This window comes from Acipenser ruthenus, chromosome 22 (genome assembly GCF_902713425.1).
Source record: "Acipenser ruthenus chromosome 22, fAciRut3.2 maternal haplotype, whole genome shotgun sequence".
Classification (NCBI taxonomy): domain Eukaryota; kingdom Metazoa; phylum Chordata; class Actinopteri; order Acipenseriformes; family Acipenseridae; genus Acipenser; species Acipenser ruthenus.
The window spans coordinates 7,698,184-7,711,180 of NC_081210.1; the positions used below are offsets into that span (position 1 = coordinate 7,698,184).

At 37.4% G+C, this 12,997-nt stretch overlaps 1 pseudogene; it reads right to left on the bottom strand.

Moving 5' to 3' along the window:
• Window positions 1–4,163: 4,163 nt before the first annotated feature.
• LOC117431792 (RNA pseudouridylate synthase domain-containing protein 1-like) lies at window positions 4,164–7,975 on the bottom strand (annotated as a pseudogene).
• Window positions 7,976–12,997: the final 5,022 nt, after the last annotated feature.

Sequence of the window (12,997 nt, forward strand, 5' to 3'; positions counted from 1 at the left end):
CCTTAACAGTGAAATGTACTCTGAGCACTGGAAACCTGTTACTGCCTTATGCTGAGGTAATTTACATCATGAGAAATTAATAAAAAGCTGCAAAGAGCATACAGCTATACACCTACATAATTAAGGCTTGGTTTATCTATCTCGATGCAACTTAGTGGAACACTTGCAATATATTTGTGTTTCTGTATAATGACTTGAATATCTCTTTACTTTTGGCTGTGTTTAATAATAAAAATGTAAGCATTCTTCATGTAAATAAACCCTATTACTTATTCAACTTGTCCCTTCAATAAGGCCATGTGTCTCCTGTACAACACATCCCCCAGGATCGCAAGCTAAGCAGAGGACCTGGCTAGTACTTGGATGGGAGGCTCCCTGCCTACTGTGTTAATACTGAATATGGCACTGTTGTGCATTAAGACCCCTGGACTCATCTTGCAGATCCAACCCTTTTGAATATATTCCAAGCTATTTTACTGCTTCAGTTTAAATGAAATAACAGCAGCTGTCCTATTGCTTCCACATGGCACATATCTCTGCACTTTGGTTTATTATTTGCTGCTGGAGGGTTTGTGACCTGGTGTGACCTGACCTGACTCCCCAGTCTTGCAACTGTAAATATGACACATTCAGAAATCAGATTTAAAGCAATATCTGCTTGCTTCAACATAGCATTTTTATCAATGTACTACACATCAGAATCCCCCACTATACGATCGAGTACAGTAATTTGTGCAATTGACATATTCCAATTTTTAACTGTTGTTACTGTTCAGTGTTCATTATTACACGTCACAAACAATTAGAGGCAACACACCAGCTGTTTTAATGCTTAATTACCAATCTGGCAGATGTTTGTATCTGGTGTTTTGTCTTGCGGTTTTTAACTGTCAGAACAGACAGTCAACCTCACACAATATTTCCACAATCTGCTGTAATTATTTACTGTATTCTCTGTTTTTTTTGCTTATTTGAATTTGCTACTGATTTTATTGTACTTTACAACTGCAATGTGATATTCTGAAATGAGATACAGTACATTACAATGTGATACTTTGTACTGTGATATTTTGTAACAATTGCAAGTCGCCCAAGAGAAGGGTGCCTGCAAATAAATAAATAAATAAATAATGTAGTTTCACTTCTACATCTGCTGCCTACTATATTAATGAAGTATTAGGAGGAATTTTTTCAATATCTGTTGTTAAGGTCAGTAAATGTGTTGCTACTGTACAGTGTGTGTTGATGGACATGAGTAGACAGAACAGACAGACAACCATGTACAAGGGGAACTGCCACATCATGTGATGAGGCATTACACACAGAGGGAAGCACCACTGAAATGAGTTGCAGCCTTTATTAACTTGACAACATACAATGCAATAAAATACAAGAAAGAAATGCTCATTTTATGAAATTTCATGATTTAATAATGTTAAAGCAGACATACTGGTTATTTCTGCAGAAATAGACTTTACATACTGTTTACAATACAGCTTTACTTGTACTCTGACAAGTGGAATGTTCAGTCAGTTCAAACAGGGGCACTATGACCTGGTTGCTGTTTTGAGAACAGGATATCCTGGATCCCAGTCGTGAACTGTAAATGTTCCAGGTTGTCTGTGCCATTGTGCAGGCTTGATATTATGAGGTTGTGTTTTAAACCGATCCCAGGCATTTTCAGTAGTGCACCAGGCATACATACTCTGCAGAGATGGAAACCTTAGCAGTTCCTCTCTAAGCTGATTGTGCTCACAGTAAAACAAGGAATGTCTCAAACTGCTTTAAAATCAGATTCCCATCCTGTACTGTGTAACACCCTGTAGCATACTTTGTTTGCAAGTCAAAGCTAGCATTCTGCATGTGCTGCTCTGTGCTGCAGTCAGGGATGTTACTGTTTTCCTACATAATAATCAGCAAAGGCTCAATTCATAAACATTCCTGGACAGGTAAACCGACACGGTATCGATACAGTTTAATTGTGAAGCACGCGCACGTCTTGCTTTACAGTTTAAATACTATAAACAGCTTTACATTTTATGGTGAACAGTACCAATATCATGGCTACACCAAAAAATGAGTTAGGACAGAAAGTGGTTTTGGACCGGTATATTCTATAACGAAACAAAAACTGTACTAGTATCGTTATGATACAAGTGTGAACAGGGCTTTTGTTTCACTAATTATTCTGGTCAGTAATACATTATTTATTTATTTATTTATTTTACAGCATTATTATTATTATTATTATTATTATTATTATTATTATTATTATTATTATTATTACCACATGTGCCCTACTGTGAATAAACATTGAATAAAAACAATGAAATATATTTTAATAATTTAACCAAGCATTTTCAATTGGACTGTGCCTGTTTCTTAATAGTCTTACATATACTGACTAAATACTTAATCAGAAAGCAGAACTTCACCAATGTAAATTTTTAAGGAAGGAAAAAAAGGTAATTGTGTTGGTAGGAATTTGCATGAACCCACAAGATTGTTGACAGTCCAGTTTGCTTACATTCGCCAAAGGTATAGCTGTACCAATATATACAGTACTTCATTTTTAGCTTTTCACAAATTCCTGAGTTATTTAATGGCCCACACAATATATATATATATATATATATATATATATATATATATATTAGCACATTTGTTTAAGGTGAGATAATTGATATAAATGTAACATTTATAAGTAAGGACAAGCCTTTATTTAGTCTTAGACCATACTAATGGGCCTTGCTTGTTTGTTTAGGAGGAGCAGTCACATTGAACTCAAATAGTGGCACGGTCAGGCAGGCGTTGTGGAGAGAAAGGTAAAATAATCAGTTTGGAAGAAGGCAGTAATGGCAGTTGAAGCGGGGGAGGAGTGCAGCCTTTCACCAGCCTTGGTTTTTATGCTTTACTTCTCTAAACTCATAATGGATTTGAATCTGGCTCAGGTCAAAAGGTTGGTGGTCTGAATGATCAAGTATTGGCTAAAAATAACATTTTACTGAGAGAGTTTTAATGCGGCACAAGTCATGGAGTGCTTGCAATGGAGAAAATGTACATTAGTACCATCAATATTTGGTACGTATTGTTCATTGCACATTGAGGGTGCATTAGAGTTGGCATTAAATATGAATGTCCTGGAAAAGTGTACTACTGGCAGTCTTACGCACAAAAATAAAATGACATTGATTGCGTACAGCTCTTTCTGTAACATGAGTTTTTAAGAATCTTAAGGTTAAGGGTTGTAAATTTGGATGTGTGAGCAAAGTCCCTGTTGTGGGACTCTTCTAGTGACCAATAAGTATACTGACTTAATTAAATTAAATAATGTCTTCTTTAATACATTTTGTACCTCGATGTGTCAAGTCCTCTTTCGAAATATAATCCAACAGTGCTATATTCTAAAGTAGCGACACCTGTAATCACTGTTCAAATAACAGTTTTGAATCAGGCTGTCTTGCCCTCGCCCAGAGTAATACATCCAATGTAATGTATTCTTCACTCCGGGTCACTTCCATCTTCAAATTGAGCCTTTGTATTGAAAAATGACAGGTCAGGTCGCATACTAAGTAATCTCAATTGGCAAAACGAACATACCATTATGTCATTTGTTTTTACTGTAATGACTGCGTAAATTATATGACATCATCTTCTTTTGTATTGTGGCAGTGCTGCCATCAGCCTGTAGAAGGTACAGGTCATTTTGCTCTGTGAATGTCAAACAATGCTTTTGGTTGGCCCAAAACCAAAACCTACAAAAAGTCAGTAAAATATAGAAAGGTCTATGCAATGTTTCTATTAAATCTGATTTTGTGATGCATGCAAAAACAAGAACAAAAAGTTTTGATTTGCAATGAAGATTCCTTAAAGCCCTTAAAGAGTAAGTAGCAGAGCTTCAAAAACGATATGTCCCCACGTGTTGCTACAACTGTTTAAATAACATAAAAAATGCTGCAAACTTTCTTAGTGGTTCTTAAAGCAATTAATCAAATATTATGTATTTCTCCATTGCTTTCAGATCCGCTTTTAACCTCCTGTGGGAAGAGAATACCTTTTTGTATTGGTTTATGAATGAATAAATAAATAACCAAGAGACTCTAAGCAACAGGGTTACAAACTTTTTAATTTTAATTTAAAACAAATTAAATGTAATGTGGGTGTCAATACAATTTACACTGAATTACTTGAGAATAAAAATTAAAAAAAACATTGATAAAATGTGGGTTGAAGCACTGCTTCTTCCACATTATTAAGGCATAAAAAGAAAGGTGTATACAAAATGAGCTTTAAATCTGAAAATATTAAATTGTCACATTAAAAAAAATAGCTGCAAGGATTTATCAGTCAAAAGGACACAGTGGAGGTTGGTTGGTCTCCTTGTTTCGTCAGCAGATCTTTCTGTCTCCTGTGTTCTTCAGCCAGGTCCTGGTCCTTTAACTCCTGGACGAGTCTCCCCAGCTGCTGCTCCCATCACTCCGGGACCCACTTGGGGTCGATGGAGGTCATGAAGGGGTCACCGGCCGTGACTTCAATTGGCTCCGCCTCCACGGGGATGCGCATGAAGTAGGCGTGCAACACCATGCGGTACGGCGCACAGTCTTTCTTCAGGCTGTAGGTGAAGTCGCCCACAATGGGATGCCCGATGGAATTGCAATGCACTCTCAGCTGGTGGGTCCTGTCTGTTATAAGGTCAAAAACTAAAGCCAAGTAGCCAAAGGTTTCAGCTAGTGCCTTCATCAATGCAATACAACCTACATATTTATCCTCTATGTAATTTCCTTGATCTTTGAATGATGTACCACTAGAGGGCAGCAAGGACTAATGCAGAGGGAAGAATGCAGAATTCTGCAGCATGTTTTGCTGAGCTGCTCATGCTGACTGCTAATGGACAATTATAACATGAGAATGATATCAACACCGAAGCAACCATTTGAAGAAATCGAATTTCCCATCTGCTGCAGTCTACAGAGGTAAGCATTGAGGAATTGTGAATGTACTCAGTGTGAAAGGTTCATTTAAGATTTGTCGTGTTTCAGTACTGAATTACATGGATCTTTTTTTGAAATATATTTTTATTGAACCAACATGGTTGTTACAGTGTGTATTGTGGGAAATCCTGCCATGCTTGTACTTTGTACCTGTTAAGGGTGTTAAGGGCTTCAGCAGAATTTTCGTCACTGGGTCTCCATCGTAAGTTCCATATTCCAAGACGATCAGCCCACTTTGACATGGCTTGGGATTCTCACAACCTGGTCCAGCACAAGAAAGAATACAGGTTTGCATAACAATAATAAATAATAATTAAATGGAAGACATCTCACTGTGTGTTCCTTCAATACACATCATGTGTGTCATTCCCTCTGTAGTGTTTTTACCAATCGCATAATCAATAGTCATCCTGCTGCTTTTCACATGCCCTCTCACCTGTTCCAAAGACAAGGAACAAAATGGCAGCAAGTTGGGCCTTACTTCTAAATACATTATTATCAAAGCCCTTTGTGTTTTTATTTTAAACGAGTATGGCTTTTGTAAAACCCAGTATAAATCATTAAACTGATTATTGGACATTTTGTATTCGTGTGCGAGTAACAGGGTGTTGTTACATACGTGGGTCATTACTGAATAATGCTGAATCAGACACAGACCAGTGGGTGTTGATACAGCGCACAGGCGGGCAGATTTAATAACAACACAGGCCCAACACTAGGGTACCAACAATGGTAATCCTAGTGATGGATTTAATAAAGAAAACAAAACAACGCTAAAAATAAGTTTGCCACGCAAGGCGAGCGCTAGCCTCACTTAAAGAGATGTCCTGCTCCAGGAACCTACGAAACCCTTTCTAAACTTAGTTTGGGATCAAATCCCCTAAACTAAGTTCCTGCTGTTGCTCCAGAAGTCCCGGCCTCCTGACGACTCCTGACGACTCCTGGTCTTCCCGACGGTCCTGGCTGGGCAGGCACCATCTTGCAGTTGAAGGGTGCCGTAGTAGTTATCCTGCGGAACGGACGCCCTGCTCCTTGATGTAAACACAGCAAGCTTTCGCTCAACGCCTGTCTGTATGGCTATGGCCGTGCAGTAGCCTCGGACGTTGGCGCTGCTGCCTTCTTAAACCGACGTAAGCTCTCCGGACACGCCCTCCCAGGACCTCCCAATCAGCTCTACACTGGGCAAGCCTTCCTGTTTACCAAAGCAGCAGCGTAGTTGAACCAGTGACAGGGTCCTCCCTGTCACAGTGCGATATAAAGGATATGTAACTCACCGCATTTAGGACTAATTATGTGTTGGGTTTCATTCCCTTCGGTTTTATTTGTGAATGCTAAAAAGCCAATTAAACCTAGGCCATGTACCATCACCGGGAGCAACTGAGATCATATCTCCCGAAGGTAATGGCAGAGCTAGGAATTGCATTATCAACAGTGAGGTTTGTATTAAACGTTGTTGCTTACCAGAGCAAGGTAGGCCTTGGTGACCAACTGTTCTTTAAAGCACCTGTAGGCCTTCCCAGCAGCGCTCTTATTCAGAGCAATACACAGCACAACACTGGTGGAGAAGTCCAGCTGGTGGCAACATCTGGGGGAAGAATAAAGACATGAATAAATATGAAAGGTTTAGAAATACATCAACAGGGACGCTTGTGAATCTTAACAGAAAACATGTTCTGTTTGTTTCTGTTTGTTTCTGTTTTTCCCCCTGGATACTTATCACCCTTCCTTAAATGCACTTTACTTGCTCTTATCTGCCCCCCATTTTACTGCATTTAATCCTGTACTTTAGATTACTGTAATCTGTCAAGTGTTATTTAATCTGTAGTATTTTGTATTTAATTATATCCTGATGCAACTATCACTGACACTGTTATCTGCTCCATTATTGAATCATATTTTGTCATACTTGTACTTGCTAGAACCAAAGTCATTGTATTTATCTTGCTCTTAATTGTATTTTTACTTGTACTGTGATTCTTGAAATGTATTTGTTTACAACTGTAAGTCGCCCTGGAGAAGGGCGTCTGCTAAGAAATAAATAATAATAATAATGTGTAGCAACATATTCAGCTACGGCCAAACATTTTGCATCACCTAGAATTTTAGCATTGAGACATTTAAAAATAAAAAATAAAAACTATATGAATATAATTTAGATATTTTATTTAATATGTAATAAAAAAAAAAACTACACAATTATATTGCAAAAGTCTAATGAAATAGTAGTACAGTATTTTATATTAGATTTCAAAATGTCACATTTTTCAACTTTTGTCAGTTTTTCATTAAGTATATGGAAAACTACAACCTGGTATGTAATTCAATAGGTTAACATAACATTATTCTGCAGGTTTCATTCACCTTTATGAAGCAAAATGAGTTAATTCTGTAGGTTGATGCAAAGCTTTTGGCCATAGCTGTAGAGCAATACATATATACATGCATATAAATACATGAAACTTAAATACTGGTATTTGTTTATAACAAGCAAATGTGATTGGCATGGCTTATTTTATTTTATTCAAAGCTGCACAGATAATGATATTTTGTACCAATATTAGATACATTGGCAAATGATGGCATTGTTCCTTCACAAAGACAGGCCAATTTTATTGTTTTTATTACACAGAAGTAAGAGCAAAGAAATGGGTAAAATCTACATGCAAAACCACCACAGGTACTCAATAACACGTGTGTTACATTACCATACCACACAGTGACAGCCAGATGTTTTACAGCATTGCAGTTGCATGAATGTAGTCACCTGTACCCGTAGCACGTGTCTGGGTCTGTCAGCTCGGGGAACGTCGTGTTTGAGTTTGCTCTGGACAGTCTGCTTCTCTTACCACATCTTGCTGTCGATGCGGATGGCCCAGCTTGTTTACCACGATGAATTTGGAGCTCTAGTACAGAATACAGAGGTTATCTATGTTGGTCGGCTCCAACATACCAATAAGAATTCGTAGGACGTAAGGCAGCTGCATATATATGTAAAATCCAAAAAAAGATCGCCTGAATACATTTGTACTACACCAGTACTGTTTGGCTGAACTTCGGTACATCGCACCATTTTCATTTAATGCAAACGCTATGACGTTTGAAAACCAAGACAATCCCCATAACTAACATGACCAGAGTCTCACCAAGCTATTGCTAAAACCAAAGATACAATGAATGTACAGTCAGCACATATGCATTTAACTTCTAAATTGTGCATGCCAGCCTTATCTATGTTGTCATTCAATTATTAATATTCTGCGTGTACTGTGTAGTTTGATAGTTTATTTTTGCCTTTAGTAAATTATCTAAAATATATTGTTAGTAAAGTAAAAATCAAAACGTAAAATTTGTACAAATGTGTTTATATTTCATTTTATTTATCACTTTTCAGTACCGGTATGATATATTTCGTTTGTAAAAAAATAAATAAATAAATAACTGCAGGATGGAATCTTATTACAACTGAAGATGATAACATTTTTACAAACCTGATATTTTGGGTTTAACTGTTAAATACCCCTCTGTAATTAGTACATTTCCATCTGTGGAAATGTACTGTATACATTACATCATACCCAATCACAGCCGTCGTCAGAAGAGTGGACGTGACCTTGAAATGCTAATTTCGCTTGCATTCGGGCGAAATGCGAGACTACAAGCAAGTACGCGGTACTGTAGGGAGTGTGAAGCGCACAGATAACTTTTAACTTGCTGTTAAACAAACAGAATAGAACAATCAAACGAAATACTGCAAAAGAAGACGTATTTGTTACCAATGCAAAAATGGAGGAATATGATGAAATGTACCGAACTGAAGATTAATTTGAACAACAGTTTGTAGATTAGTTGGATACCATAGGTGGTTTGAAAGGTAAGCGGAAAAAAGAACCTTCATAATGATGTAATACACTTTGTATGACAGCGCAACACCCACTGAAACTGTTGCTAGTGATTCTTGACAAAATAGATCCCATTTTGACTTATTAGCAGGACTTGCAATCACACAATCACCTAAATCACCCAAACTAGGGATTTTTAAATGGTTATTGGATTTAAGACCCTGGTTGCAGTCATCCCCACTTTTCTACCTGGCTAGAGGAGCAAGGGCTATTAGAATATTTCCATTTAGCAGCTGCAAACATCTGTCTTGGGAGCCAATGAGAAACCCAACTGCCTGATTATTCACGAGATTGATGGAGCTCCCACTGTCTGCAAACAGAACATCAAGTAGCACTGAAGCAAATTACAAAGCCTGGCTTCAGCTGCTCCCACACATGCTACACAGTGCTTACAAAAAAAAGAAAAACTGTTGGAAAACTCCCACCAGGCCCACAGACTGAGAAACTAACTAGATCCGTGGTTTTGATTTAAAATGCACAATGCTAGCCTGCCTTTTCCAATTTTAAAACTTTAAAATATGAGCATGTCACTTGTGTTAAACCTTTTGAATGATTTCTGCAATTTATGAATATACAGTGTGTATTAGTAAATATGGACTGGAGAGGAGGGCTAGAGTGGAAAATGATTGACCTGAGGGAAGACTGTTGTACTGACAGGGGGCTATAATGCCCGGAGCCGCAGGTAACAATAGTCTTCCCGAGGGGCATTTAATTTTCCACTATGAGCTGAGTCTGCAGTACATATTTAATATATGAATCAGTCAAGATAATAATGAGTTATGGTTGGATAGTAAATATGACTTTATATATTTTGTTTAAATATAGCAGATACAGCATAAGTAAATAAAATAAATAACGTAAATAAATAACAGAAAATGCTTTTGAAGTTCATACCGCATAGTAGTTATCACAGTATTTTTTTCTTTTGGTGTACAGCTCTCTATATGCCTTGCTGACTGCTGCATAATACAATTTAGATCCTGACCGTCATATTTGTTTAATTTCAGAAAGTCAGAAAACAATGACGTTTTAATCACCATTTTAGTGTTTGGAGCATCCTTCTTTTGTAGCATGTTTTATAATTAATTTTCTGTTAAGTCAGAGAACTGCTGTTCAGCAGTTTTTTCATTCAGCCATTTCCTCTCGTTGTTAGGAGTGGAAGTGAAGGGCATTCCTTTGAAAAAGGGCAGGACTAAGGGTGATGTGAACCAATCACATGTCAGAGGGAGACTGTTGCCCCGTGGTGTAAGGATGTTAGGACAATAGTTCAGTCTATTTTTGCTCCTATGATGAGGTTTTAACCAATCACAGGCCAGAATTTTCAATTTATATATATATATCGTTTGAGAAAAAGGAAAACTGCTGTGTACCAAAATGATCAATAAGAAAAAAGAAAAAGAGAAAAGGATATTTCAGGTACTTAAAAAGGTAGAATAATTGATTACAAATCAATTATCAGGACGTTTCGGACTACAAGTCCTCCTTGTAGCATGTGTGGGAGCAGCTGAAGCCAGGCTTTGTAATTTGCTTCAGTGCTACTTGATGTTCTGTTTGCAGACAGTGGGAGCTCCATCAATCTCGTGAATAATCAGGCAGTTGGGTCAAAATGGGATCTATTTGGATATTTATATATATTACTCACAGTATAATAGTATTTGTGCATTTGCAGGTCTAATCTGTATGTGTGTTGTTGAATGTGTTATGATAGTCATTAGCCAAGATGTTTGACTACTTGACTTAACTTTTTAATAAGTTTTACCTTCCTGTATAAACATTCCTATGTTGGGCAGTGATTGTGTAATACAGTGGTTCTTTCACAGGCCAAGGGGTCAGTTTATTTGCATGAGCATGCTGTCCAGTGCCTCCACCTCCGCGCTCTTGTAGATTAATTATCTTAATTTCCAATCTCCAGACTAATGGTATGTTCCATTATACAACAACAAACATTTCACATTTTAGGAACCCTGGTGAAATAAACCTACCTACTGTATAAGAGGTCAGAGGTTATAGAAATAGTGAATTAAATTAATACATTTACAATTTGTTTCCCAACAGGTAAGTCCCAGCCCTGCGGCATTTGCGTCAGCTGACATTTGTGTTGACCTTTCCCCAGACGCTTCCCTCAGGCTTGTTCAGCATCTCTGTGAGGTGGGTATACTGTAGCACAGTGTCAGGACACATGGGGCTGGTGTGACTCACAATGTGTGTCACAGGGGCGTTTCCAAGGAAAATTAATTAAAGCATTACATCACAGCACCGTCTATGTAGGGGTTTTCTGTAAAGATTTATCCTCAACTTCAGCCTTTCATCTAAAATTAAAATGTAATCTACCAGCTGTTATATGGACACGATAGTTGCGGCAGGGCTCAGGGCTTGTCCTCCCTCAGTCTGTTAATGCTGTAGAGGATATGATTACTCAGGTTCATTAATGTACAGAATTACCAATTACCACAAAATGTATCTTGCTATTTGCTGGTGGTTTTCTGTATGACTGCATGATTTTGCTACAAAAAAGACCCACTATATACAGTCGCAGACAAAAGTGTTTGGGCAGTTAAAAACAAAAAGTGATTTCTATAATTTCTGATTGTTCTATTGAAAGATATAAATTAAAGTAGAGATTCAGATTTATAATAAAACAACAAAAGATTACATAACATGCATAAAATGAAACATAACATGCAAAAACTGAGCAGTAAGTTAAATTATATTTACAGTGATCTTGTTTTATTATTATACATCTAAATTATATATGTCATGGATCCTCGGAGTATAGCAATCATTATCCTTCAGTGGATGTTGTCTGTTCGCATAATAACCACACAATCCAATACAAAACATGTCTCCACGCAACACAGATTTATTTTTGTAGACGTTACCTGCTATATGATTGGCCTTGCCTTTCTGTTAAGTGCTCTGGCTGTGGGCACCTTTTTTTAATCTATTAATACAAAATAAAAATAAATGCTGAACCGGAAAAGTGAGTTTGTGTTAAATGTTATAGAGAATGACATTCAATCCTACGTCAGCACTACAGGTATGGGACCAGCTACTCTGGGGAACAGTCATGTGGGGAGAGGGGGGGGGGGGTGGCGGGGGGGCATGGTTGCTTGCAATAATCACACAGCTCTGTTTCTGAAGCACAAATATACTGAAAGTGAAATTGCTTAGTATCTGGCAGTAGCTTTTTTTCCCCCCTTCAACACTGTCGGGCAATTAAGTCAAATGGTAAACACTGAATCTCTGCAGTACTGTATATAACATTTGATTCATCTAATCCTAATCCTTGCTGCCGGTTGGTATTGCATATATCAGTTAAAAATACAAACTTTTCTTTAAGGGATATACGTTTTAACCATTGTATAAATAAACTTCAGGGTTTTGTAATTATGCATTCACTATAGCACAGTACAGTACAGTACAGTACCCCAGTGTTCCCCAAGCATTCGACACAACTGAAACGTATATCCTGCTGGTGTATTTCACACAGTTGTTTTGTGTTCTGCGGTTTCATCACAGTCGAGGGGAGAAGGAGCTCCGCATGAAGGTGGTGGTTGAGATGATGAAGAAAATAAAATAAAGCATTATCTGACAATTGGAGATTAAACCTTCATATTCTTTGAATTTTGACTTGAATTTTTGCCAGAACAAAGAATATAAAAAAAGAATGGATGGCATCGCATCAGCTCAGCATTCTGCTTTGATAATACCTTGTGTGGTTTGAATTAATTTGGTTTCATAACATGGGATTTGAATCCCTATGTGCGTGTTTTCTATCTGGATAGCCTTGAATTAATTTAAGCTGTTTATTTGGTTTATAAGAAGTTACACAATAACTGGTCTCTCTGTGTGTGTGCGCAGGTACACACTTCTAAAATGAAATTAGTTTTATAAACCCCAGTATCTTAAAGAGTAAGTAGCGGGGTTCAAAAAAATATAACGTTACACATCCCCACATGGTGCTACAACTGTTTAAATAACGTACCTGTCATTTTTCTGTTAATTGTTAACATCCTCACAACTTCTTACACTTATAACTTTAAAGTCGGTTTCAAAGCTCTTTTCAAAATGTCTGTTCTAGTGCACTGGGGTTTGAGATCTGTCCTC